Raw genomic sequence first — 27,799 nt, forward strand, 5'->3', positions numbered from 1 at the left:
GACAAAAAAACATGAAACTGAAACTTACAATTCAATGAAAAGTCATCAAAATAATAATCAGCCCTAAATTCTTAGCTAGGATACTAGCCTGTTAAAATCTTCTGGCTTGAGGGTTGCCCTGGAGCATGTCTCAACATTGGGGATGGAGGTGGCCCTTTTTTTTGTTGTTGTCAGGCGATGTGAAGTGCATGGTGAAATGGGAGTCCACACACCACCATCCCAATAGGTCAGATGGCTGTCTAGCTCCACTGCAGTACCTGGCTGCCCAGCTTGAAGAAGCTACCTAGTCTGGACATCTCCTATTGTGCAGGAGCAGTATCAGCCTCTGTCTCCCCCTGTCCTTGGCCCTCTGAGGAAGAGGCAACATTTGCTGTGTTCTGCCCCGAGGCTTCGCATCAGTAAATACTGCTCTGCTCTTCACCTCCTACAGCTTCTTACTGGACATGCAGGTAGCCTTGAACGTAGGATCCAGAAATTGTGTTATAGTTAGGGGCTCTTTGGTGTGGTTGATGCCCTCCCTCAGTCCTGCTTTGCCCTCCTCTGGCTTCAGAATCTCTAAGAATTCAGTAAATGGAGGGCTGGCTTCACACAGGACACGCTGACATATTCCTCCCCTGACAGGGTGTCAGTGAAGTCTTGGAGGGGCTTGAGTGCTACACTTACTGATTCTAACACCCAGATATTTTGCCAGGAGGGTAGAAGATGCCACATCATCTCATCCGCACCAAGGACATGTGTGATTGCCGCCTTTCCTTGCTCCAAGACTCTGTCTGTCATTTTGACACAAAACCCCCATCTTGTTGTAGATTCTGTAACCAGCTTGTGGAGGGGCATGTTCAACAGTGCTGTGCACAGGCCAGGGCCATTTCTCCAACTATAGGAGAATGTACTCCCTTCTTTCTTGCACACACATGTAGCCTTTGTGACTCGAAGCATTTTGGACACTCTTCTCTGTGAAATGTTTAGAATTAAACATATCAGCCGAGGTGGAAAACAAACACCATAACAAATACTGTTTTTACATCACCATTTAGTGTAGCTTACCTTCTTGTTTGTAGGTTTGTTTATTGACACAAGCATGAATGTAAAAAATGAATAGTTATTTTCTGACATGCTTTTCACCGTGGGTTGGAGAAATAGTAGCAATACCGATAGCAATATGCAGTCTGTGCCCAAAGGATGCCAGTCTAGTCCAATGCTTCAGCTCCAGTGTTAGCACCGTGTTTGAGTCACTGTCAGTTCTCCTACAAACAACGCATGTTTCCTCCACACTCCACACAAAGAGCGCCCTCCTTACGTCTGCGCGCGATTAATTCACCAGTGTTAATACAGGAAGAATGCCGTTTGTTGGCACTTGCTGAGCAACCTGCACTTATCATCAGTGTAATGAATGGTGAGACCGACCTATGGCTCAGTGGTCAAGCTCGACCATAAATCGGCAGAAGCTGCAGAGAAAGCAACTTCACTGATGTCCTCCCTGATTCAGTATACAGCTGTAACAGGCAGGCAAGTTTGGCTGAACCATTTCTGACTACGCAGTTTATATCTGGGGACCAGAGGGTCTACTAGTTTTCTGATACCATCTTTCTCAACTATATGAGCTTGCAACATGTCCTTTACCAAGTGGTTTGGACAGCTTGCGTTATGTCTTTCCATTTTTCTGAGCCTTTGTTATAGGGGCTGGCTAGAGTGACGACTAACACCTGAGCTAGTGGCTCTTCAGGTTGCCAGCTCATACTAACGAACATTGTTCGATTCCAGGTGATTTATTCGTGTTGTCACTTCCCCTGTAAAATGCCCGTTGTCTTTGCCTCAAAAGATGGGAATTAAGACTCATCCTAAGACTAGTCATTAGTGGTGCATTGGTGGTTGAATGACCTACCTAGTCCTATGCAATCAAGTGACAGCCACAGTACTCTTACATTCAAAGAGTATCACAAAGCGTTTAAAGACTCACCTCTTTAGAACGCAGCGGTCAATCTTATGTATTTGTTACAAGCACGACAACTTTTATATAATGTTTGTTATTATTATAATTGTTAATTTTAATATGATCTGATATAAGTATCATCTTACTTTATAAGTACCATCTCAAACTTTTATTACTTTTAGACTAATAAAAGCTGGTGCTGAGCGATGCTGTACACCCTAATAGTGAGGGAACAAAAGATTTCTATTAATCTGAAGTTTATAGCTTTTTGACCTCTTATGTCTCCTACTATTACACCCAGTTCTAACGGTGGGTCCTGCCACTGTGTGCACTGACTCACAGTTTCTGAACAACTTTAGCCATCCTAGTTCCAACCACAATTGACAATTCTACTTATTTTACAACTAGCTAGCTGGCACTCCTTCGTGTCAGATGCCTTGTTGATGAATCTTTAATTGTTAGGTTTGATTGTATTCTCCTTACTGAGACTTGGTTGGATGAAACTTATTGAAGCTTCACTGTCCAATTTTTCATTTTCACACTCTAATAGGTCTAACTGGAAGGGCGTATTGCAGCTATTTAAAAATATATATATTTCATGATATATTTATTTTCATATAATTTGGTTCTTACTCTACTTTTGAGTATTTACCTCTAAAAATCTGTCTAATTGAGATATATCTGAGATAAAAGGGCTTCATTTCTGAATTCTGTGAGCTCTCATCAAAAATGACTGTTGAGTATGACTCAATCCTTATCTCTGGGGATTGTATTCTTAATATTGATACCAACACAGACTGTTTTGCTAACCAGTTTACTGAAAAGATATTAACTTTTTAGTTAACACAACACATTTCTTAGCCACCTCATAATCAGGGCCACGCTCTTGATCTGGTTACTTCTAAAGGCCTTGAAATACCCAAACACGTATCTGTTTTTTTGCAGACATGTCTGCTAGGGTTATTTGTTAGATACACTAACTCTAGCCGTACCTTGTCACACTGATGTTTGTTCTGACTTTAATTTGTCTTTTGTCTTCCTTGTTGTTGGTCAATAATATTAACAGTGACATAAATTATGGATGATATTGCGTGTATAAAAACTTAATTCATTTCTGGTAAAACAAAAGCACCCTGGAGAAATGTGGAATGAGTGAGGCTACTAAAAAGAACCTGCCGCAAGTTTGAGCCAAGTGGCGTTAAACCAAATTGCAGTCTGATGGTAATATCTATAAGGACCTGCTCAGTAAATATAACAAAGAAATGAAAAAAATCTAGACAGTGCTTACGTCTCTCAAATTATTACTGAATATTTTAATAATTACACATTTCTATTTAATACAACTGACAAACTTGTTAATCCTCTTAGACCAACATCTGCTGAGCTCAATTCTTCAAAGAAATGTGATGTATTTGCCTCATACTTTGAAATATAAAATTCCCAGTATTAGGAGTCACGTTGTGGCTTCCGTACTGGTGGGTGTGACTGTTCCTCCTCCTCTCAGTGCCATCCTGTCAGCATTCCAACCTCCCCCTTATCCAACATGGTGAACTAAACGAAGCACTGCAGCAGTTAACTGCTCTTGGCCCAGTGTCCACTATGCTGTTCAAAACTGGCTCCCACTTGGGTCCATCATTCAGCAATGCAACACATCATATCACTCATATGCTGATGACAGTAATACATATTTGTTTTGACTTACAACGATAGCCTAATGAATGACATCGTCCAATGCAATGCTGATATCAAAATGTGGATGGCCAAAATGTTTTTACAGTTAAATGAGATTCTTTTACTAGGTACTTATTGCAGTACTCATTTTAACTCCCCTGTTGGTAAAACCTAGCCTGGATACCAGACCGAACCACGGCCACAACATTTTAGGTCGGAAAGCTCGGTCTGGCACTGCTCCGTTGGGGAGAAATTATCAGAAGGCAAGATTCTGCCGGACCAATCAAATTGTCAGGGCGGGCTTTATACGATGAGGGACAGATGATCAACCAACGATTGAGTTGAATTAACGGTAAATTCGAAATCGTACCAAGATGGCGGCGTCTCGGGAGCCTGTTAGTGGGAAATGTTTTATTTGTATTAAGCTATCTACACGACTTTTTTATGCCTACATTGACTCGGTTAGTTGTGTATGTGCAACACGAATGTTGCTGAGTATTGTAGGTCTTAACTGAAGCTCTCTAGACCATTATTGTTAGGTTATTGCTAACTCTTAGACCAAAAATCCATTGAAACACATAGTAGCTAGCTAGCCTCGCTGCTAATAAGTATAACGTGAGCATGCATATCTCACAGATATTGACAGTGCATTATTTTGAAAGAGGAACAGAGAAACGCGATCAAGGCATTTGCCGTCCTTCCTACGGGATCCAGTAAAAGTTTAATGTATCAGATGGCTATACTACGTTGCTCTGTTGGTTCTAGGTATCCAATTGAGCGAAGAGGCATTTTTTTCCTGGTTAGTTGAAACACACCCCATAATCACAGCACAATGGAGCAGTATCAGACTCATATTCTGACTAGAATTATGAATATGACATCGTCAGGCTAGGTAAAACCATGTGAGCATGCCAAAAACTTTTATTTTAATGCTTTTATTTCAAGTAGAGACTAGACTATATTAGTGTAATGCTCTTCTTTTTAAACTCCAGCTTCAGAATGCTGCCAGTATTAAATAAAACCAAAAGGTTTGAACACATCACTTCTATCTTAACTTCTCCTCACTGGCTTCCATCTATTAGAATATGTATTATTGTCATCGCCCCCTTTTTTAAAATAATAATACCTTCTTATTCCCATTGACTGTAATACCTTCTTATCTTATGTTTTTGTCTTATTTTAAGTGTACTTTTGCCCTTATGAAATGTGCATTATAAATTAACTTGACAACCAGAGTATCAAACAGATTGATGACGTACCTTGGCTTGCTAGAATGCAAGGGCAAGTTGCAGGGCATTTAACTCAGCTATGAAGTCTCAACTGAAAACACTCCCACTAACTATTTATATATAATTTGATGTGTAAAAACTGTGTAAATAAGGATGGATTTTTGCATGACACAAACCAACGTGCCATTCTAGCTAGTTACTCGAATGGATTGTTCGCACAAAATGACGATGACAAATGTCTGTGATCTATTAACTGAAGTGTCCTAAAAGCAAATAAGCTATTAAAACGCCTATTAAATACAAATTCAGTGGTCCTATCAATTAGCGGAGTACAAGCACACTACAAAGCATTAGGATGGCCTTGTTAGCGCTGCAATGGAATCGATATCATGAAAATCGTAAAAATGGCTCCAAAAAAAGAAAGAATAATAAAAAAAAGTTTAGAAGCTTGCGCAGTCACATAATCGTATAATAACAAGAAGTAAGAATGAAGGGGGTGCCGATGTATTAGATATGACAATGGATTTAAAAGGAGTTTAAGTTGCTCAAGGTTTGGTTTGAGGTTTAAATGAAATTGCTTATCAGCCTACAGAGAAAAAAGTGATGACGTTCATGATTCACAAAGAAAAAAGTCAGAAAACACACAAAAAATCTAATCGAAAGGTTTGTGATTTTCATTTGCTCATTAAGTTAGCTTGGTTTGACAAAGGCAATGCTTTTAAAAGTATGAAAAATCTGATGTTTCTGTTCCTATTTACTGAGAGATCTCTGATGGTGGTATTATGTCATGAAATAATACATTTCAACTTTTAAACAGTGATACTAATCCACAACAATGTTTGCCTCCTTGTTGCATTTCAGAGAAAACACACAGGGCTTTTCGAGGTGTTCAAAACCAAAATACCTCGAGTCAAACAAGACAAAATCTTGGAACATGAGCCCAGCACGAGTGACCAACTGATGTACTGGGAGCCTTCTATGAAGGAGGTCAAAGTTGAAGCTGCTGGACATTTTGAACACGAAGTGATGCAGGACGAATCACAAGCAGTGGTGGATTCGCTCGTCTTCAATTTCATCATGGAGGACCTGCAGCCTCTTTCTCTGCTGGAGCAGCCTGCCTTCAAGAAGCTCATTGAAGGGATAAGTGGTGGTATGACAGTCATGACGAGAGAGACACTGGTGGACCGGCTTCAGAGAGAACAGACACAAATGAGAGAGGAGCTGAGAGCAAAGCTGGATGATGCCCTGTATGTGTGTACAACCGTAGATATCTGGACGGCTCACAAGAAGAGTTACCTCAGCATGATGTGCCACTGGGTTGACCCGAATGACCTGTTGAGGAAGTCGGTTGCTCTCGCCTGCACCAGGATTCGAGGCAGACTCACATACGACACAGTCGTTCCAAAGATTCACGAGGTCCATGTAGCATACAGCATTGAAAACAAAGTCCAAGCAATGGTAACCGACAGTGGCAGATGCCGTGTCCAAGCTTTCCATGAGTTTCTGCATGTTGAGGACCAGGAGGATGAAGGTGAGCAGTTGGAATTTGTAGATGTTAATGCCCTCCTTGCTACAGCACCACAAGAGGGCGCTGTCCTCTTTTTGCCCCCTCACCAACAATGTGTTGTGCACTTGCTCAGTTTAGTTGCCACTGAAGACCTTTCGAAAGCGCTAGCACAGCACACAGGCAGTGTGTACTCCAGTGCTATGGCTAAATGTTCAACTCTGTGGAGTAAAGTCCATCAGCCTTCAGAGGCTATGGAGGACAAAAAGAGGGCTAAGGTCGTTCCACAGATCACTCGCTGGAGCTTTGAGTATAAGGCTGTGGATGAATTGATGTCTCTCAATGACGTCCAACTCACGGAACTCTGTGACCAAAATGGTGTGGATAAGATGCTTTTGAACGAAGTTTCCTTCTTGAAGGAGTATGTGGAGGTGTTGAAGCCGATGGCAATATCTCTCAACCTCTTTCAAGGGGAAGAGAGATGCTTCTTTGGGCTGGCCATTCCCACATTGCTCACCCTGAAGCGGAAGCTGAGCGATAAGATAAACACAACAAGCTTCTTCTCCTCGAACGTCATCAACGCTGTCCTTGCAGGGATAGACAGAAGGTTTGCGCCAATCTTCTCCAGTCAGAGTGCCAAAATGGCGGCTGCGACTATGCCGCAGTTTCGCCTGTGGTGGCTGTCCGGAGCTGAAAGAGAAGAGCTACGAACGACATTGATGGCGGAAGCAGCTCACCTGGACCCTAACAATGAAGAGGCAGACAATGGCGACTACAATCTGGAGGACGATTTCTTCAACTTCGGACCTGGAGGCTCAAGCAACCGACAAGGTCCAAAAGGGGAGGTTTTACGATACCTCGATGGGACAACAAAGACGCTGCATTGCCTCCGAGACTTTCCGAGCATCAACAAGCTCTTCCTCAAGTTTAACACCGTCCTGACATCTAGTGCTCCCGTAGAACGTCTCTTCAGCCATGGAGGGGGTTTCTGCACTCCCCAGCAGATCTGTTTAAGCGATGAACATCTTGAACAAATGCTTCTCTTGCGCTACAATGGGTTGCCCAGTTGCCTTTGACTCAGCGGAAACAAGACAACAGTATGACAGCTGTTTCAGTCCGTCAGTTTGCCTTTTTGAGCTGTACTTTTTGTTTTTGAAAACAATATGTTGACATGTATAAAAGTTCATTTGTTGACATTCCTGTCCTGCAAGTCATACATTCTGTGGAACAATACCTTTTTAGCCTTTTATCTTTATGTAACACATAAAGGTGACTAATCCAATACAATTTTTTGTCAAGTTCAGCACATTTCTTCTCCCAGTCCTCTGCATTCTGTGTGTGCTCAGAAACCCTTTGTTGTCTATACTGTCCTGGCTCTGTAAATGAGAAACAAACAAAGTAGCTCGAACCGAGCCATAAACACTTCCAGCCAATCAACATGTTGCCTCAAGAGCATGGAAAGGAGGGATGTTATTTGTGATTTGTGATTGCCTATTGCCAGAATAGCGGACTGTACCCAAGTGATCTCATTAGGCATGCAGGAAGTCTATGTATACTTACTCAGATAAGCCTTCTTATTAATCCACAACAATGTTTGCCTCCTTGTTGCATTTCAGAGAAAACACACAGGGCTTTTCGAGGTGTTCAAAACCAAAATACCTCGAGTCAAACAAGACAAAATCTTGGAACATGAGCCCAGCACGAGTGACCAACTGATGTACTGGGAGCCTTCTATGAAGGAGGTCAAAGTTGAAGCTGCTGGACATTTTGAACACGAAGTGATGCAGGACGAATCACAAGCAGTGGTGGATTCGCTCGTCTTCAATTTCATCATGGAGGACCTGCAGCCTCTTTCTCTGCTGGAGCAGCCTGCCTTCAAGAAGCTCATTGAAGGGATAAGTGGTGGTATGACAGTCATGACGAGAGAGACACTGGTGGACCGGCTTCAGAGAGAACAGACACAAATGAGAGAGGAGCTGAGAGCAAAGCTGGATGATGCCCTGTATGTGTGTACAACCGTAGATATCTGGACGGCTCACAAGAAGAGTTACCTCAGCATGATGTGCCACTGGGTTGACCCGAATGACCTGTTGAGGAAGTCGGTTGCTCTCGCCTGCACCAGGATTCGAGGCAGACTCACATACGACACAGTCGTTCCAAAGATTCACGAGGTCCATGTAGCATACAGCATTGAAAACAAAGTCCAAGCAATGGTAACCGACAGTGGCAGATGCCGTGTCCAAGCTTTCCATGAGTTTCTGCATGTTGAGGACCAGGAGGATGAAGGTGAGCAGTTGGAATTTGTAGATGTTAATGCCCTCCTTGCTACAGCACCACAAGAGGGCGCTGTCCTCTTTTTGCCCCCTCACCAACAATGTGTTGTGCACTTGCTCAGTTTAGTTGCCACTGAAGACCTTTCGAAAGCGCTAGCACAGCACACAGGCAGTGTGTACTCCAGTGCTATGGCTAAATGTTCAACTCTGTGGAGTAAAGTCCATCAGCCTTCAGAGGCTATGGAGGACAAAAAGAGGGCTAAGGTCGTTCCACAGATCACTCGCTGGAGCTTTGAGTATAAGGCTGTGGATGAATTGATGTCTCTCAATGACGTCCAACTCACGGAACTCTGTGACCAAAATGGTGTGGATAAGATGCTTTTGAACGAAGTTTCCTTCTTGAAGGAGTATGTGGAGGTGTTGAAGCCGATGGCAATATCTCTCAACCTCTTTCAAGGGGAAGAGAGATGCTTCTTTGGGCTGGCCATTCCCACATTGCTCACCCTGAAGCGGAAGCTGAGCGATAAGATAAACACAACAAGCTTCTTCTCCTCGAACGTCATCAACGCTGTCCTTGCAGGGATAGACAGAAGGTTTGCGCCAATCTTCTCCAGTCAGAGTGCCAAAATGGCGGCTGCGACTATGCCGCAGTTTCGCCTGTGGTGGCTGTCCGGAGCTGAAAGAGAAGAGCTACGAACGACATTGATGGCGGAAGCAGCTCACCTGGACCCTAACAATGAAGAGGCAGACAATGGCGACTACAATCTGGAGGACGATTTCTTCAACTTCGGACCTGGAGGCTCAAGCAACCGACAAGGTCCAAAAGGGGAGGTTTTACGATACCTCGATGGGACAACAAAGACGCTGCATTGCCTCCGAGACTTTCCGAGCATCAACAAGCTCTTCCTCAAGTTTAACACCGTCCTGACATCTAGTGCTCCCGTAGAACGTCTCTTCAGCCATGGAGGGGGTTTCTGCACTCCCCAGCAGATCTGTTTAAGCGATGAACATCTTGAACAAATGCTTCTCTTGCGCTACAATGGGTTGCCCAGTTGCCTTTGACTCAGCGGAAACAAGACAACAGTATGACAGCTGTTTCAGTCCGTCAGTTTGCCTTTTTGAGCTGTACTTTTTGTTTTTGAAAACAATATGTTGACATGTATAAAAGTTCATTTGTTGACATTCCTGTCCTGCAAGTCATACATTCTGTGGAACAATACCTTTTTAGCCTTTTATCTTTATGTAACACATAAAGGTGACTAATCCAATACAATTTTTTGTCAAGTTCAGCACATTTCTTCTCCCAGTCCTCTGCATTCTGTGTGTGCTCAGAAACCCTTTGTTGTCTATACTGTCCTGGCTCTGTAAATGAGAAACAAACAAAGTAGCTCGAACCGAGCCATAAACACTTCCAGCCAATCAACATGTTGCCTCAAGAGCATGGAAAGGAGGGATGTTATTTGTGATTTGTGATTGCCTATTGCCAGAATAGCGGACTGTACCCAAGTGATCTCATTAGGCATGCAGGAAGTCTATGTATACTTACTCAGATAAGCCTTCTTATTTTTGGTGCAGATTATGTGCAAACAGTTTGTGGTAACAGCCTATGTATACATGTATACATTTACAAATACTATCACAGTCTAACATGAAAATAAATTGCTATTGATTTGACAAAACACACTACAGGCATGTTCAGATTGGTTTAGTATGGTCGCAGGATTGTACAAACTAAATGAAATCCACAATGAAATCAACAAATGCACCTATTTGTTTATGTCTGTAGACAATGGGTGGTAAGCAGACAATCGGTGGTAAAGGGAAGTCATTCTAGATTCTGATTGGTTAAGACCTGTCACCTGACCAGAACGGAAAACGCGATTTTTTTTTCACAACGTTTGATTGGCTAATACCAGGACCTTTACTTTTTACAATCTTTTTTTGAATTAGAGTTCATCCATGTCCACCAAATATGAAAAATATTACTAATAAATGTTTTTCAGAGTAATACAAAACCTTGGTGATAGAAAATATTAACAAACGGTTTCAAATGAATGTATTCGAAACAAATCTATTTACTTTGTGAAATAATTTTGAAAGTGAGATTCTAAAATGAAAGATATGTTCTGACAGCTGAGAACTTACACATTATAGCCATCAGCAAAGCTATCAATAAATACAATGTATTTCAGATTAGTCGGTATGCTGAAAATGCCTTCATTTATTTGTTTGAGAAGGTATGTGTGTATGTGTTAATATCAAATATATGTCCATTCTAGTACTGTTCATATTAATAAATTACTTTGCAGATTAGTTTACTAACTTTTCAATATTCCAATTCTGTATTTGCTTCTGAGTGCATTTTATGTAATCCAATCATCTTGCTTGCTCAGTTTTTCACACATCCTCCTTCCTGGATATGTTATCAGTACCATTCGATGCCATTGATCAAATGCTTCCATCGATTATGTCCCAGTGATTCTGTTTTTAAGCCTTAATGTCAAACTTGAGCTATAGGAGGAAAAGTATGCGCTGGAAATTGAATTGATTTGGTTCCTACATTAAATGTCACATGAATGCAAATGGTTTGGCTTCTGTCTATTTGAGAGTCTGTTCATTTTTTTTAAATAACTTTCTCAATAGGCATGATAAAATCTAACAATACACAGAATGACATTTCAAAATAGACCTCATGACACACAAGGAAACAAGATGGCTGAGCTCTCTTGAACACAGAAATAATAGTAGGATTTATAATGGCACACTTTATCTTAAAGCATAAAAATACACCCTACACCTACAACCTGAATTTTTTACATTACATGAACACCGATATTTCCCCCAGTTAAGTGCAGAGCTTAATGCTTTTCTTATTGTGTGGTGTTGAACGCCTGTACCGGGATCAGTCAGACACTTCTCAGCTGGGATTCTCTTGCTTATTCAAGATTATGTATCAAAAAGAGCTGAAAGTGGGAGTGATGGTGTGTGTGTGTGAGAGTTGTGCTGTGTGTGAATGTGTTAAAATAGTTGATGCTGTTTTGATGTTAAATTCAGGCTAATGGGGTTAGAAATAATGTAAACAAATTTTAGTTTTTTGTATTTATTTAAAATAATAAAAAGTCCAAAATGTTAATGTGAGCACATTTCCTGAATATGGGTGTATATCTGTCTGCTTGTGTGTGTTACAGGGTGCCCTCATCTTTCTGTGTGTGGGTGTGTTCCTGTGCTGGTTGCCTTTGCCTCTCTCTCCTTCCCTCTGTGTGTGTGTGTTAGTGTGAGTATATGTGTGAGTGTGTGCGTGTGTGTGTGGGCAGCTGTGGGATTGCAGGGGGGACTAAGGGCCGTGGGACAACTCGTAGCTTAGTGAATTATTAATCAAAGCCTCAGAGTAGTCTCTGCAGCAGTCCATCCATCTCTCCCTTTCTCTCTTGCTCTGTCTCTCCCTCTCACTATCTTTCTCTTTCCCTCTGTCTCTCTCCCTTCTTCTGTTTGAACCTCCAATAAAGCAGCACCTAGGCCAACCCTTAAAGCAGAGAACACACACACACTCACACTCTCTCTGGTCTCACTCGTAGACCACAACATGGCCCTGCTGCTCTCTGTGAACATCTAATGACCGCCCAATAAACGGAACACGACCGGTGTCGACTTCCCAGGCCTCCACTTGCCCTCCCACCATGCTGCCAGTCTGCCTCTCATCCTCTCACACTTCTGGCCTGTGTCTCATCATCAACCATTTGCTGTGCTGTGCTGTTGTGTGTTTGTTTGTTTGGTTGTTTACTGGGCGTGCAGGGTGACAGTTCAGGGGCAGATCGAATCCTGGCATTCGAGAGAGCTTTGCGTCCTTTTTGTGGTTTGTAAGTGTGCGTCGCGCACCTTAATTGGATTCAGATACCGCCCGATTCAGTGTTGCTGCCACCTCATTATCTGTTCCTTGGGCCGATAGCATTTCATTTGGGCGTGTGGTAAATTAAATGTAAAATCGTGTAACGCAATTGCACTCGCTGAAGAACGAGCATGTTAATTACATTACTGTGGTGAGTAGTGGAGATGGGAAAGTGAATGAGAGGTGGGAGTTGCGTGTGTGTGTGTGGTGTATCTGCAGGTGTGTGTGTCTGAGAGAGACTAAATGTCTGTGTACGTGTATAAATGTATGTGTGGGTGAGAGAGCGTTTATGTTTGTGTCTGAATTTGAATTTCTATGTGTGTGTGTGTGTGTTTTTAATTCAGCTCCTATACTGCAGCTTGCTGGTGGTTTAACGGGGCCAGCCGTGCCCTGGAGAACTGCCTTGCCAGCAGGTGTTATGTTTATCTCCTTGCCAGCACTTTGCCAGATTACCTTAATGCCCGATGCCCTGCAACCGCACATAGTGGAGGATGCAGCCCTATCTCCCACTATACTCGTAGCATATAGCTGCCCTATACGGCTGCAGCACTATGTCCCACTATACTCGTAGCATATGGCTGCTAATACGGCCCCTGCTATGGCATTATGCTGCCCTAGAACAGCTAGCAGCCTGACTCTGGGTGGGTGCCCCAGGAGTATGAAGGTCAGGAAGGGAAATTTGAACTGGTGTGATAAGGTGAGGGTACCCTTTTTGTGTAGTGGGTAGAGTGGTAAGAGGATGTAGGGTGACAGGAATGGAAGAAAATGTGCACATGGTGTAGATAACTTGTCTGCGCATGTGCATGCACTCACACATACACAAGCATACAAACACACACACTCAGACACAAACATAGCTATACTAATATTCAAGGTTGCACACACATTCACCCAACCAATGAATCTATTGCATTCTCAAACACAGATGCTCTGTCTTTCTTGCACATATACACACACACATGCACGCCTATAGGTGTGTACTTGCATTTCATATGCACACTTGATTGTACTCAGTCAATCTAGCTCTCTCTCATACACACACACACACGCACACATAGACATGTGTATGGACAAACACACACACACACATATACATTTCTACGCACACACACACACACCGACATGTGTACGGCCAGACACAAACACACACACATAGACATGTGGACGCACACACACACACACACACACACACACACACACACCTGCTCTGTCAAACAAAGCTAGAAGGAAACCATGGGTGGTGGAGCATGGTGGCCGAATTATTATGGTGGACAACTGTGTCCTTGCAACTCTGAAACTGTGTGCACATTTCTACCTCCATTGTGTTCCCTCATATGTTAACTGTCCATTCCATGTCTCACACAGATGAGGCCCAGATCTGGTGTTGTCAGGGCTAGGCACATACATCCCTCTCCTGTGAGTGTGTGTGTGTGTGTGTGTTTGTGTGTGTGTGTGTGTGTGGGGGTCCAATTCCCAATGGTCGCGTTCTTCCATTTTTCCCTGAATATTTGAATCCTCCCTACCTATTGTGCTAGCAGGCAACTCTGTAACCGAGCCGCCCCAGATCTGCTGCTGTCTATGCAGGGTTTACTTTACCGCCCTGCTGGCAGACAGCTGGAGGTGAAAATGATTTGGTCCCCCCCAACAACCGCTACAGGAGCCTCTTTTCTCCACCACGTTTCGGGGGGATAAAAAGAGCTGAATGGATTTTGAGTGGAGTTTGCACCGTGCGTACCTGACGCACAGCAGAACACACCGCCTGTAATCACCACCCAGTGTTGCTATACTCTAGTGGATAGCTCCATTTTGCCCAATCACCACTCAGTATTGCTATACTCTAGTGGATAGCGCCATTTTGCCCAATCTCGGGGCAAAATGCAGTGCGGGCTAAATGTGTTGAAGCACCTCCATTTCCGTTTTCGCTCATCTGTATGTATGGCGGGGGGACACAAAATTGAAATAGGTAATCATAGATAATGATACGTAGATCTTTTCATGGAGGAGGGGGGAAACTGCTCTGGCCTTTTTTGGGATGTTTGTGTGTCTGTGTGTGTGCGTGTGTGTGCATGCGTGCGTGTGTGTGTGAGCGCAAAAGAGATAATGTGTGGGTCCATGTGTGTGACACAGGAAGTCTTTGTGAAAGTCTTCCCAAAAACGGACTGTCATTTTGTTATGGCGGATTTCGTTCAGGCATGCATGACTCTAGGTCATACCATGGACCCCTGTTTTCCTCTCTGAACAGGGGAGAAGCAGTTTGTAATTATTATATGTGTCTGTGATTTTCTAAACAGGAATGACATATGTACCTGAGATTCACCCGGTTGCCACGCTCCTGTGACCCCCCCCCCCCCCCCCCCCCCGTTCCAGCCTGTTGCCAAAGGGTATTCACAGCACTGCCAGAAAGCTGAAGAATCCCTACTCCAGGGCCACAGCCAATTACCGGGACAAGTGCCTGAAAAAAGTTTTAAAAAAAGGAGAAGAAAAGAAAGAAAGAGAAAAAAAAGAGCAAACACACAAGGCGCCACGCTTCGTTCAGCGCTGCTTCCAGCGATCCAGACAAAGGACCCAATTGACTTCTCCCAGTCACCCCCCTTAATTCACAGGCCAACTTGTAAACATCACAGGCATTAACTTTGACGCCCCATGGGGCCTCGGGTGTCTGAAGCCCCTCAAAGTTGTAAATAGTTAGGGGATACTTTTATTTATTTATTTTAACGAGGCAGGAGAAAGTGTCAAGAGCGTGTCAAACCGAGACCAACATTCGAGCCCGAGAGGGAGTGTGTGTTTCTCTTAGATGCAATATCCATGCTAACACACAGCCACTTAAAGGTCATAATAGGGACCCGGTTGGCGGAGAAGGCACCCGGATTGGCGATAATGGGCCCAGCTGAAAGACGGGCTACGACAGCAGCCGCATCGTTATCACTCGCAGGACCCATGCGTCAGCACGAAACTGTTGCACCGTCAAAACTCTCCACACACACACACACACACACACACACACACACACACACACACACACACACACACAAACACACACAGACACATAGCCTATCCTTTTCGCTACAGCAGCACTGCTACGTGAACTCAAATCGCTTTTTTTAAAACCACTCTTAGCAGTGATGGTGATCGTGATGGCTATTGCTAATGATAACGATTATAACAACGACACTGAAGACAATTACTGCTATCAGGGTTGTTTGTTTATGCTTCGCAGAGCTATTCAGATTCACTCACAGTGCCAAACAGCATGCCAAAATCCTTTGTGTTTGCGTTGTTTACTGACAGCCTGGCACTTGACCCCTCGGCAGCCTCTCTCTCTCTCTCTCTCTCTCTCTCTCTCTGTCTACTTCTCTCTCTCTTGTGGTGAACCCTTGGCGTGTGTGTGTTATAATTGTCCCCACCGATCCCCCCCCCCCCCCCCCCCTCCCTCTCCCGCTCTGTTCAGGGCCTCGCTCACACAATTTACATCTAATTAAGGCTGTCTACAAAGACGTGATAACCCTAATGGAATGAGAAATCTATTCCGGGTCCTGGCAAAGAGAAAGACCTGAAAATATGCTCCCAATTCAGCCCACTGTCAGGCACTCCAGTTCCCCAGTCAAGCACAGCAGATGCATTTACCCAGCGATGTACAGTAGGTTCACTTCACATGCTTTCTACTGATTGGCTGCTGGGGGAACACTGGCAATAAGTGCAGTAGATATTTATACAGTCATACATTACCTAAAAGCTGTTGTAAATAGTTAAACAGATGTGGAAAGATGACAATGCTATGCCACACATTTAGGCTTTTATTTGAGATGATTTAAAATTCACATTGTTGTAATATTTAGGACGGATTTTTCAAAGATTTGTAGTGTCTGTCTAATCAAGAATGTCTTGAAAGATCAGGCTTATTAGCTTAAAAGAGATATGTTGCAATTTGTCAGAGAGGCACATTTAATCCATGTCAAATCTATGGCTTTGAAGGACACACACACACACACACACTCTCTCTCTCACACATACACACTGACAAATGCAGACGTACATATGCCCATTGATGCACACGTGTTGTTTATGTTCTTGGTGATTTGAACAAACTGATTAAATCCTGTGGAGGCTTCCTGGTGTGTTGAATCCTATAAAGACATCAGGCTTGAACTGGGGCCTCCGCAGCCTCCAATCCCTCTACGGTGGAACAGGCCTGGCTTTTAATACAAGTTTATAATTAGTCGCGTGCATAACTCAGAGTGATTAGCATAGGCATAAGGTTGTTAACACTACATTTCCCCATCTCCCTAAAGAGTTTCCATTTAATTAGAGAGCACATTGTTCACTTCCAGGCAGCCACATTTCTTTGTGCCTGGCAAAAATGGCATTTGTGATGACATGAAAAGCCAAAAAAAAAATGGAAACGTAGATTTTTTTCCCCGTGCTCTTTCTCTTGTGTGCTCTCTGCCGCTCTCCATCTCTCTCTCTCGCTCTCTCTCTCTCTCTCTCTCTCTCTTATTTTTTTCAAACCCTACAAAGACTGATTGAAATATTATTCTGTGTTATTAAACAAATATTTATAGACTATGATATGATTGGATCTCATCAAAAGATAAATGCCTTTTGTGTCAGACATATTTTTAGGCTGTATGTTTTCTAAGACAGATATCCTTTGTGACCTGCAATCATCCAACTGTAAGCTTTTTTTTTGTTGTTTTTTAAATAGCTGGCATGTTCTGTAAATAATGTAATTTATATTGTGTATTTTTCGATTGAAGAAATCCATACACACTAATACAAAATATGCACACACACACACACACCTCCCTATGTGTGTGTATATATATTTTTTTTAATTATTATTATTATTATTATTATTATTATTATTTTGTATATGCAGAATTTTCAAGGTACATGTTCTCAAACATAGCCAGTCATATACCTTCCCCAGTAGTACATAAATGCAAATGTAGAGATGGTGTGTGAGATGGTAGAGGCCTAATTTGCAGGGTGCTCCCTCCCTGCTCCGGTCTCCTCCGTGCGGGGGGTGGGGGGGTTGCTGGGGGAGGGGGGCTGTCTCCACTTACCCACATCTCCGTGACTGACACCGTGAATCTATTAAAGAGGTCAGAATTTTATCAGCACCGGCTATCGATCCGAGAGCCTGCTAAGCCCACAAAATAATGCATCGTAATGAGCTGTGGATCCCTGCTGCTTTAACAAGAGAGAGGGACAGAGAGGGAGCAAGGGAGAGGAAGAGACAGGAGAAGGAGAGAAGCAGAGGAAAAAGAGGAAAAAGCGTGAAAGAGAGGGAGAAAGACAACACTCAGTTAATATTGCTTACACCAATCTGTTACTTATAACAGAAAAGTTAGGGGAGTGATTGAGTCCCAATATTGCTCTATCTATTGGTAATTACGTTGTTTTTTACTATATGATGATGAATTACCACCACATTGTAATTTATGTTTAACAAAGAAATGAATATTGCTTTATAACACGGCAATGCATTTCGTCTTTTGCGTAGTTTAATAATCACAAGCACAAACAAATGTACAATTCCCCATGACCGCTGATAATTTAATCATTCTCAAAGAGTGCTTATAATTTAATATCGGCTATTCTCACACTCTCATTCTCATCTCTTTTTTTATCCCTCTCTCTCTCTCCCTCTATTCTCCTACCCATTTCTCACACACTCACTCTTTCTCACCCCGCACCCCACATCCTCTCCCCTCTCTCCTGTGTGTGTGTGTGTGTGTGTGTGTGTGTGTCTCATCACTCATCTACATGTTCAGTCAGCTACAGAGGTCTGTGGGGGTAACACTGATTCAGCAGATAGAGCAGCAGCTCCATTCGATTGATGCTAAGGTGGGGTGGGGGGTATCGGTGTGTGTGTGTGTGTGGGGGGGGGGGGGGGGGCGTTCTGTAGGCTGCAGGGGGCCGTGTGTATGAGTGTGTATGTGTGTGTGTAAATGAGTGTGTATGTGTAGAATTGGGGGAGGGGTTTGTGGATTTGTGTGGGTGGGGCTGAGCGCAAGCGTGAGCACAGGGTGTGTGTGTGTGTGTGTGTGTGTGTGTGTGTGTGTGTATGTGTGTGTGTGTGTGTGGGGAGGGGGGGGGAGGTAGCTGAGCAGAAGCTGCAGAAGATTATTGTGGAAATTGCCAGGCAGCTGCAGTGCTCCTGCAGTCAGGCTCAAACCGGTTTAGGCCGGGGGAGAGGGGAAGTCACTGTCGATATGTGTCAAAAAGCCCTCGGCAGCGCCTCCTCGTGTGCCTCTTTATCTTGCTTTATTTTGGGGGGGCTGAATGGGACGGTGGGCGCTGCGGTACAGTGTGGTGTGGAGGGAGGGACCCGTCCCGCCACCTTCGCGGCACTTTAATAATGAATTTGGCCGCGGTGCTGTGGAGGTGCGGCGTCGGCGCTGTCACTTTAATCGCCCGTTACCGCCATCGACATCTGAACATTGAAATCATACAGCCACGGCCAGGGTGTGAAATCAATGAGGCTGCCTCTGAGCAAGTGTGTGTGTGTGTGTGTGTGTGTGTGTGTGTGTGTGTGTGTGTGTGTGTGTGTGTGTGTGTGTGTGTGTGTGTGTGTGTGTGTGTGTGTGTGTGTGTGTGTGTGTGTGTGTGTGTGTGTGTGTGTGTGTGTGTGTGTGTGTGTGGGTGGGTGGGTGGCTGGGTGGGTGAGTGTGTGTGTGTAAGTGTGTGTGGGTGGGTGTGTGTGGGTATGTGTGTGTGGCTGTGTGTGGGTATGTGTGTGTGGGTGTGTGTGTGTGTGTGTGCAGCCATCTTGTTTGGAGGCTGCTTCTGTAGAGGGTTACTCTACAGTCTCTGTCACTCACCCTCTCCCTCTCCCTCATCCTCTCGCTATATATATATATATATCTCTCATCCTCACTTTCTCTCCCTCTTTCTCTCTCTACCTCTCTCTGTCACTCATTCCCTGCCCCATGCTTTCTATGTCTATCTCTCTCATTCTCACTCTCTCATTCTTGTCCTTTCTCTCTTGCCTTTTCTCTCTCTTTTCTCCATCCCTCCCCCTCTCCCCCCTCCCTCTGGATTGGGTTGTGTGTGTTGCCTGTGCTGCTGTCTGTGCTGTGGCTCAGTATCCTGGGACAGAGCCTGATTAAAAAGCCACTATTAATAACAAAAGGCCAGGCGGCTCGGAAGCGACCCCGACTCCTAATCTTAATCTGCAAACATCTGCATCAAAGAGCCACCGCTACGCAATGCTCTGTACAAGCACTTCTCTCTTTCTCTCTCTCTCACTCTTCCTCTCTCTCACACTCTTTCTCTCTCTCATTCTTTCTCTCTTACTCTGTGTTTCCCCCTTTCCCCATCATCTCTCTCGCTCTATCATTCCCTCTCCCTATCTGTATATTCTATAGAGGCTTCCTCTTCCTGTGTCTGTGCGCCTACTTCCCTCCATGACATCAGCCGATTGTGGGCAGCCATTTTCCGATGCTGCACGGAGCGCCGTGTAATGGTGGGAGCACAGCGTGACGCATTAAAGTGTAAGCGTGTGTGTTTGTGTGTGTACGTATGTGTACAAGCGCGTGTGTGTGTGTGTGTCTGTGTCCGTATGTGTACATGCATGTGTGTGTGTGTGTGTCTGTGTCCGGATGTGTATGTGCATGTGTGTGTGCGTGTGTGTCTGTGTACGTTTGTGTACACGCATGTGTGTGTGTATGTGTGTCGTTGCAGCAGCAGCAGCAGCAGAGGCACTCATGCATGCCGTGTGAGATGACAGCGCAAGCGTTGCGTGCTCTGCTCAGGGCCCTGAAACGGCAGGGTCTTTACACCACACAGAAACAAAGCAAAAGTACCCACACGCATAGCACAAATAGCAACACAGACACATGCTACAGAAATGATACCATGCTACCAATGTTTAATGGGCTGGTTTGGATCTGAGGAGCAGCATCCTGCAAGCTCTGAATTCAATTCAGCGTATGCAGTCGCCCCTTAAGACTACTGTGCAGTGGAATTGCATTTTCTGAGGCAGAAGAAAAATACACGCACACACACACAGAAGCGAGGAAGGGTTGTGTTTCCCAGCGTTACAACATACTAGCAGTGCCGTGGTGTAATCTAGGCACGTGCATTTTCTTCTCTGTGCCTGATATCGAATTTAAGCTTTGTTGATTATGCACCATCTTTTTCCACCTGTGAGCTTCAGAGGAGGAATGAATCTGTAAGGAGCCTCTCTCTCTCTCTCTCTCCCCCTCTCTCTTTCTCTGTCTTTCCGGAATCTTTCTATTCCTCTGTCTTTCCGGAATCTTTCTATTCCTCTCACTCTCCCTTTTTTTTTGTTTTCTGTTTTTTTTACACTCATTCCTTCAATCTCCCCTCTTTTTTCCCCCCATATGATCTGTATGTTTCACTGTCTTTTTTTCCCTTTCCCTTTCTCTCTCTGTCTTTCTCACCACCCCTCTCCCCCTTGCTCTCTATTTTCTCAACCCCCTCTCTCCTTTACCCCCCCCCCCCCCCTCTCTCTCCCCCCCCCCTCTCTGTCAGCCTGTGCTCATCTCCACTGATGCAGAGGTGATTTCTTTGGGCAGGGTGCTGAGGGCCTCGAGGCCACATAGCGGAGGGCAAGAGCTGAAGGATGCCGTTGGGAGCATGGGTCAGTCAGGCTGTGTGTGTGTGTTTGTGTGTGTGTGTATTTGTGTGTGTGTGTGTGTGTGTGTGTGTGTGTGTGTGTGTGTGTGTGTGTGTGTGTGTGTGTGTGTGTGTGTGTGTGTGTGTGTGTGTGTGTGTGTGTGTGCATATATGTATGTGTTCGTTCACATGTGTGAGTGTGTATGTTTATATAGGGATCTTGCATGTGTGTGCATGTTTTCACGTGTGTGTGTGTGTGTGTGTGTGGTATACGGGTTAGGTATTTTGGTTATGGATACAGAAATGGTGAGATTCCCTAAGCTGACTGCTAAAGCAGCAGCAGCAGCAGCACCAGTGGTAGCATCCACGCTCATTACCCCCATCAGGGTGGATGAGCTCAGGCGGATATATTTAGCCTGGGTAAGGGAGCTGCTCGTGGGGGGTGGGGTGAGGCTGGGAGAGCCTCCACCACCCCCACCCCCACCCCCAGCCCCTGTCACAGAGGCTTGGGTCCGCCATGAAAATTAGTCTCTGCATGTGGACACGCAAAAAAATACCTCACAGAAGCCAAAGATAACAAAAAGTCATTTTGTGCTGTGTGGGTATCTCTGTGGAGGTATTTTGTTGCCTTTGTGTGCCAGTGCTTTGTGTGTGTGTGTGTGTGTGTGTGTGTGTGTGTGTGTGTGTGTGTGTGTTTCTGTGTGCTTCTGTGTGTGTGTGTGTGTGTGTGTGTGTGTGTGTGTGTGTGTGTGTGTGTGTGTGTGTGCATATCAGCTTCAAGGCTGTGTGTAATATAACCCAAAAATAATTTAGCATTCTCCCAAAATTCTATAATGAAATTCATTACCTTACAAAAGCTTTGTGTGTGTGTGTGTGTTTTAGTGTGTGTGTGTGCAGCTGTGTGTGTGTGTGTGTGTGTGTGTGTGTGTGTGTTTTAATCACAGTGAGAGAGGTAGATCCCCTCTGTGTGAAATGAGGAGAAAATGGAGACAGAATTTCAACGAATGTCAAGACAGCGTGTCGAAGCAGTTCAGAGGATGTTCCTTTCCTCCCTCTCCCCAGCTCTTGCTCCGTCACTTTCCCTTCCTCTCTCTCTCTCTCCTTCTCTCTCTCTCTCCCTGCCATTTTCTTTGCTCTCTTGCCCCCCTCATCTCTCCTCCTCCTCCTCCTTCTCTCTATCTCTTCCTCTCCCCTCCCCCCGCCTTTCTGTTAGCTTTGCTCATGTGCGTTCGCCATCTTCTCTACCTCCTCCTCTTCTTCCTCAGTAAAGCTTTTTGCAGTGCGCACATGCATTCTTTGCAGGGCAGTAATCCCTCGACATTTGCAGCTTTCACGTTTTGCTGTTTGCCCTCTTCTTCCCAGACGACTGAGCAGCGTCTCTCATCTCTACACGTGTCGCCCAGCATATCTGTGAGGGCCAAGAGCTCCTATGCATACTTATGCAGACACAGGCAGCTCTGACTAGCAACCGTATATTGGTATCAATGATGTTAACATTAGCGTTAGAATGAGGTACTATGTGTTCAAGATTGTAGATATTGGTATCACTACAATTGTGTCCACCAATAGGAAGTGGTTTGAGCTCATTTCACATAGCAAAATGAAGAGTCAAAGGCAAATTGATGGTTATATGTACCCTTTGTAGACATTTGTTGTACAGGAGTTGCTCACATATGCACTATTTGGGCGAGACACTGTTTTGTCCCTCTTGCATATAAACAACCCACATAATGATGCTTGGTTTAGTGGCATTTTGGTCACATGGCTGATCGAAGGGCTGATGGATCGTTGGGTTGTTGGATCGTAGGGCTGATGGATCGTTGGGCTGTTGGATCGTAGGGTTGTTGGATCGTTGGGCTTTTGGATCGTTGGGCTTTTGGATCGTAGGGTTGTTGGATCGTAGGGTTGTTGGATCGTAGGGTTGTTGGATCGTAGGGCTGATGGATCGTAGGGTTGTAGGATCGTAGGGTTGTTGGATCGTAGGGTTGTTGGATCGTAGGGCTGATGGATCGTAGGGTTGTAGGATCGTAGGGTTGTTGGATCGTAGGGCTGATGGATCGTAGGGCTGATGGATCGTTGGGCTGTAGGATCGTAGGGTTGTTGGATCGTAGGGCTGATGGATCGTAGGGTTGTTGGGTCACAGAGTTGTTGGGTCACAGGGCTTCTCGTTCAGCCGCTCTTCCCCACTTTCCCCCAGTAGTCAAGGGCATCAAACCAAGGCCCTAGCCCCTCACAATCACCCGCAGCTGCAAGGCTCAGAAAGAGCTGAAAAATCTCAACCTCAGTGTAAACCTTAAGAAAATGTATACTGCCTGGCCTGTTCCATTGCCCCTGAACAGCACTGGGAATTTTGAATGTTTCAGAATGTCTCATTCCCATAGACACTCATTCATATCTGGGTGTGGTGAACTCACCCAACTCACTCACTCAGCCCAGTCATTCACTTAGAGCTTATTTCCTCTTGCGTAGTGCCAGCCTGGATTGTTTGTGTGGGTCGCTTGCCCGCCCTTCCATTTTTATCTTTCTTGTGTTCTGCACCATGTTTGTGCACAGGTGTGCTTGGAGGCTCATGAGATTTACCAGGACGCAGGTTGTGCCAGGAGGTATAAGTAGTTATAAGGGTTGCCCCTCTTCTGTCGGGAGACTGATTTCCATTTTTGACGTTTGACTACTCAGCACCACACGCTGTGCACTTCACTCACAACAACATGCTAATATTACTGACCACCATCCTCTCTTCCCTTTGAGCTCCTGATTTATGTCATAAAACGAAATTATGTTGAAATCCAACCCCTCACCTACCTCTTCTTGCAATCTTACTAGTGTCATAAAGATCTGAAATGCAAAATGGTGTCAGTCACATCTGTTGTACAGCATGTGGGTGGGTGTGTGTTTGTGTGTGTGTGTATGTGTGTGTGTGAGTGTCTGTGTGTGATTACTCTACCTGCAAATCAAGTGTGGAGCAAGGGTCAAACATCTTGATATTTTCCAGCTGAAATAAATAGGCGAAAGTGTGGTTGTGGATTCTGTCGAGGGCTCCACTTCTCGAAAAGGTGCGCTAGCTTTCAGAGAGAGGGGGAGCAAATGATGACAGTGAGCTCAAAGAGGGGGCTGGGAAAGTGTGTGTGAGAGGAGAGAGAGGAAGAGAGAGAGAGAAAGAAAGAAAGAAAGAAAGAAAGGGAGTGAAACGTAGAGAGGGAGGAAGAGAGATGGAGCCAGGAGATGGCAATTACACTGAGATCAAGGGTGCAGATCTCTAGCCCCCCCCCCAAAAAAGGGGGGAAATGTGTGTGTGACAAATGAGTGTGGGAGACTTGAGCCAATGGGAAACACAGGAAAGGGAAGGTGGGGTGTCGTCGCCCACACCACAGCTCCCATACCGAGAGAGGAGCTCCTGGAGGTTTGGAGGCAACACCCCTCACGACACCCCTTATCTGAATATCACTCTCTTCCACTCTCACTCTCTCTTTTCTGTTTTTCTCTCTTCCAGTTTTTCTCTTTGTGACTCCCTTTCTCTCACTGCTTTTTTCTCTATATCTCTCTCTGTTCTCTTTCTTCCTGTCTTCCTCTCTCCCTCTCTCTCTGTACGCCCCCCACCCTTCTTCTCTTGTCACTTCTGGCACTGAAGGCAGAAAAGGCGAAACATGAGGCTGGTGCATGCTGTGGCAAAATGGTGTTTAGAATCTGTCTCGGCTTGAGTGAACACTTTCCATCCATTCCATTTCACCGCCAGCGCTCTCTCTAAAACATACCTTTCTCTGGCTCATTTTGGCACAACTCCACAAACCGCCTGGCCTTTTCCTGGATATGATGACAGTCTCCACCAGACACACAATGGGGCATTTACGCTCTTTAACTGTGGCCCAAACAATGAACAGACGTGAGAGATGAGCCCGCTTGCAGTACCTGTGATGCACGGCTGTAATTTAAGCTGGAGATCGTACCGAGTTTCCACCTCAATTTCCCATGAGCTCAGAGGCCTGTGAAATGTACTCGATTCAAACGAGCCCCATTTCTTTCTGAATCATACACAAGATGGAATGCATTATGATAATGGATTTTAATTAAACACACTAATCTCAATATTTGCACTCACTTCTACCTTAAGATGGCAGAGGACACTCAGAACAAAAAAATGTGTGGGTTTTATTTATTTTTTCTCTGTCTCATGAAATAATCCACCTCTTGTAGACTCACACGAGTGTTAAAATCACCTGTTATGTCATTTTGAATAAAAACCCATTTTTCAATTTCACCGTCCCTTTCAAAGTTGTTAATAATATTTTCAGTTATTCAGCTGTCAAAATCAATACGTCCTCAATTATCAAACAAGTCCTTAACTCTGTATCTACAGAAGCAAGGTGGTTATTATTCCAAATACCCTTCTTTCACAATGAATATGGATTGGCAAAAACATCAATACTCACGCATAATGTATAATCGTGGAAATTAACCTGGAAAAATTAGAAACTACAACATCAAAAAGGTGTGCGTCCTCACATTATACAAATAAAACAACTCTATCAGAAAACGGACTGTGTATCGTTTACATATAGGCGTTAAACTGGTTGAATTCCCTGTAAGTTATTTTTGTACGCCCTCAATCTCCATACCCAGCCTCTGGCTCCTGTAAAACATTACCAGGCTCTTCCAGGGGAAATGATGCAATGCACCAATGATGCTGTCTGTCACTGTCTGAAAATGGCCACTGCTCTGGGGGGGGTGGTCGCGAAACACACACCATTCCCCAGTCATATAGTGACACATTCCTTCCTCCTGTCCGAGAATGGAGAGCTGTGGTGTGTGTGTGTGTGTGTGTGTGTGTGTGTGTGTGTGTGTTTGTGTGTGTGTGAGCGCGTTGGGGGGCTCTGTCAGATGGGGAGGGGACAGGAGATGGCGTCTCCGTGGTGTCTAGACGTTTAGTATTCTTGACCCCGCGCGGCGAGGCAGGGGACACTGACAGGTGATGTCCCGCCCTTCTCCCCGCTCCGCTCTCTTGACCCCGCCGATCTCCTACGGACACAGACCAGAGCTGAGGTGCATCCTGAATTTAAAACAGGGAAGGGTGTGTGAATGTGTGTGTGTGTGTGTTTGTGTGTGTCAGTGTGTGTTTGTTTGTGTCAGTGTGTGTGTGTGTGTGTGTGTGTGTGTGTGTGTGTGTGTGTGTGTGTGTGTGTGTGTGACAGCGTGAGGGTGAAAGTGTGAGTATGTGTGTGTGTGTGTGTGTGTGAGTGTGAGTGTGAGTGTGAATGTGTGAGTGTGTGTGTGTGTGTTAGCGTGTGAATGTGTGAGTATGTGTGTGTGTGTGTGTGTGTGTGAGTGTGAGTGTGTATATGTGTCAGAGTGTGAGTATGTCTGTATGTGTGTAGTGTGTGTATGAGTGTATGTATGTCCGTCCATATCATTGCACTTGTTTCTGTATGTATATATCATATGTATCTATAGGTGTGCATATGTGCCTTTTTGTGTGTTTGTTTGCATATGTCGGTCTGTATCTGTATGTTTTTGTGTGCATATCTGTGAGACTGTCTGCATATATGTCTGTATGTGTAGCTTTGCATATGTGCTTATATGCATATGTGTGTGTGTGTGTGTGTGTGTGTGTGTGCCCATGATGTTTGACTAGCTAAGCAAACACAGGCCTTGCTCGATTCAGATGCTTGTTGTTTGATTCCAGCCGAATAAAATGCCCCATTAGAAAATCTCAATAATAAGATGGCTGCCATCTGTTCCTAGTTTCCCTTTGTGTTTGGATTAGGCCATAAACATTTCACAGTCTAATAATTTGATTACAGATTTCAGTTGTAACTCTATCAGAATGTACTAACTGTGAGTGTGATTCCTGTATGTTCTCCACACACTTGTCTAAAACTGTGTCTGGGCTTGTTTTCAAAATGGCTCCCCATATTTAAAAGTGTTCCATATTTTGGTGCTGGTTACTCACACTGCACCAGGCCTTTACTATTTTTTTTTTGTCATTTTAGAGAAACTGATCTTTTTTTGTCTTGCTGACTAAATATGTATAAATGGTTGGTATCATTGCAAGTACTTCTTTTGACTCTGGTTAATGTTTGGAAGACAATCAACCTCCGTCCTGAATTATGCATCATCTGTGATTGGGAGCACAAGTGATTTGGTGAGGTCAACATCACAGTCTGTTTCTGGAGAAGGAAAAATATATATTTCAGTTTACGACAGTTTAATGACAAAGCCTCATAAATATTCATCACTAGAGGGAACAAAATTAGCCAAATGCTAATCCCAGTGAAGATACTTTTTTTCAAACCCCCTTTTTTTAAAACACACACCATGAGAATCATGTCAGCTGAAATAAATATCACAGCCTTTAAAGGAGAAAAAGTTTTCTGTTTGCCTTGAAAAGAGAGCTAATATACCTAGGTCTCAGTCAGAGCTTACAAAGCCTATTTGTACACTTTCAAGAAAGTGGATGGTCATGCCTGGCTAATTATCATAATTATACATGTTTCTATGGAAACCCGTCTGTTCTTTAGTTTTATTCATTGTGTCTAACCTTCTAGAAGATTTTAATTATGGTACTGGTATGATGGCCAAGAAGGAATATGCTTCTCAGCTTTGAAAGCACCAGACATGCATTGTCTTTGAAACACAAGGAGAAACTGAAGCTTGGGAAAAAAAAAACACGTCATGTGCATTTGTTGATATACACAATATGTTTCATAAATGAAAAAAAAAATGGTGGTA

Source organism: Sprattus sprattus (genome assembly GCF_963457725.1).
Source record: "Sprattus sprattus genome assembly, chromosome: 17".
NCBI lineage: Eukaryota > Metazoa > Chordata > Actinopteri > Clupeiformes > Clupeidae > Sprattus > Sprattus sprattus.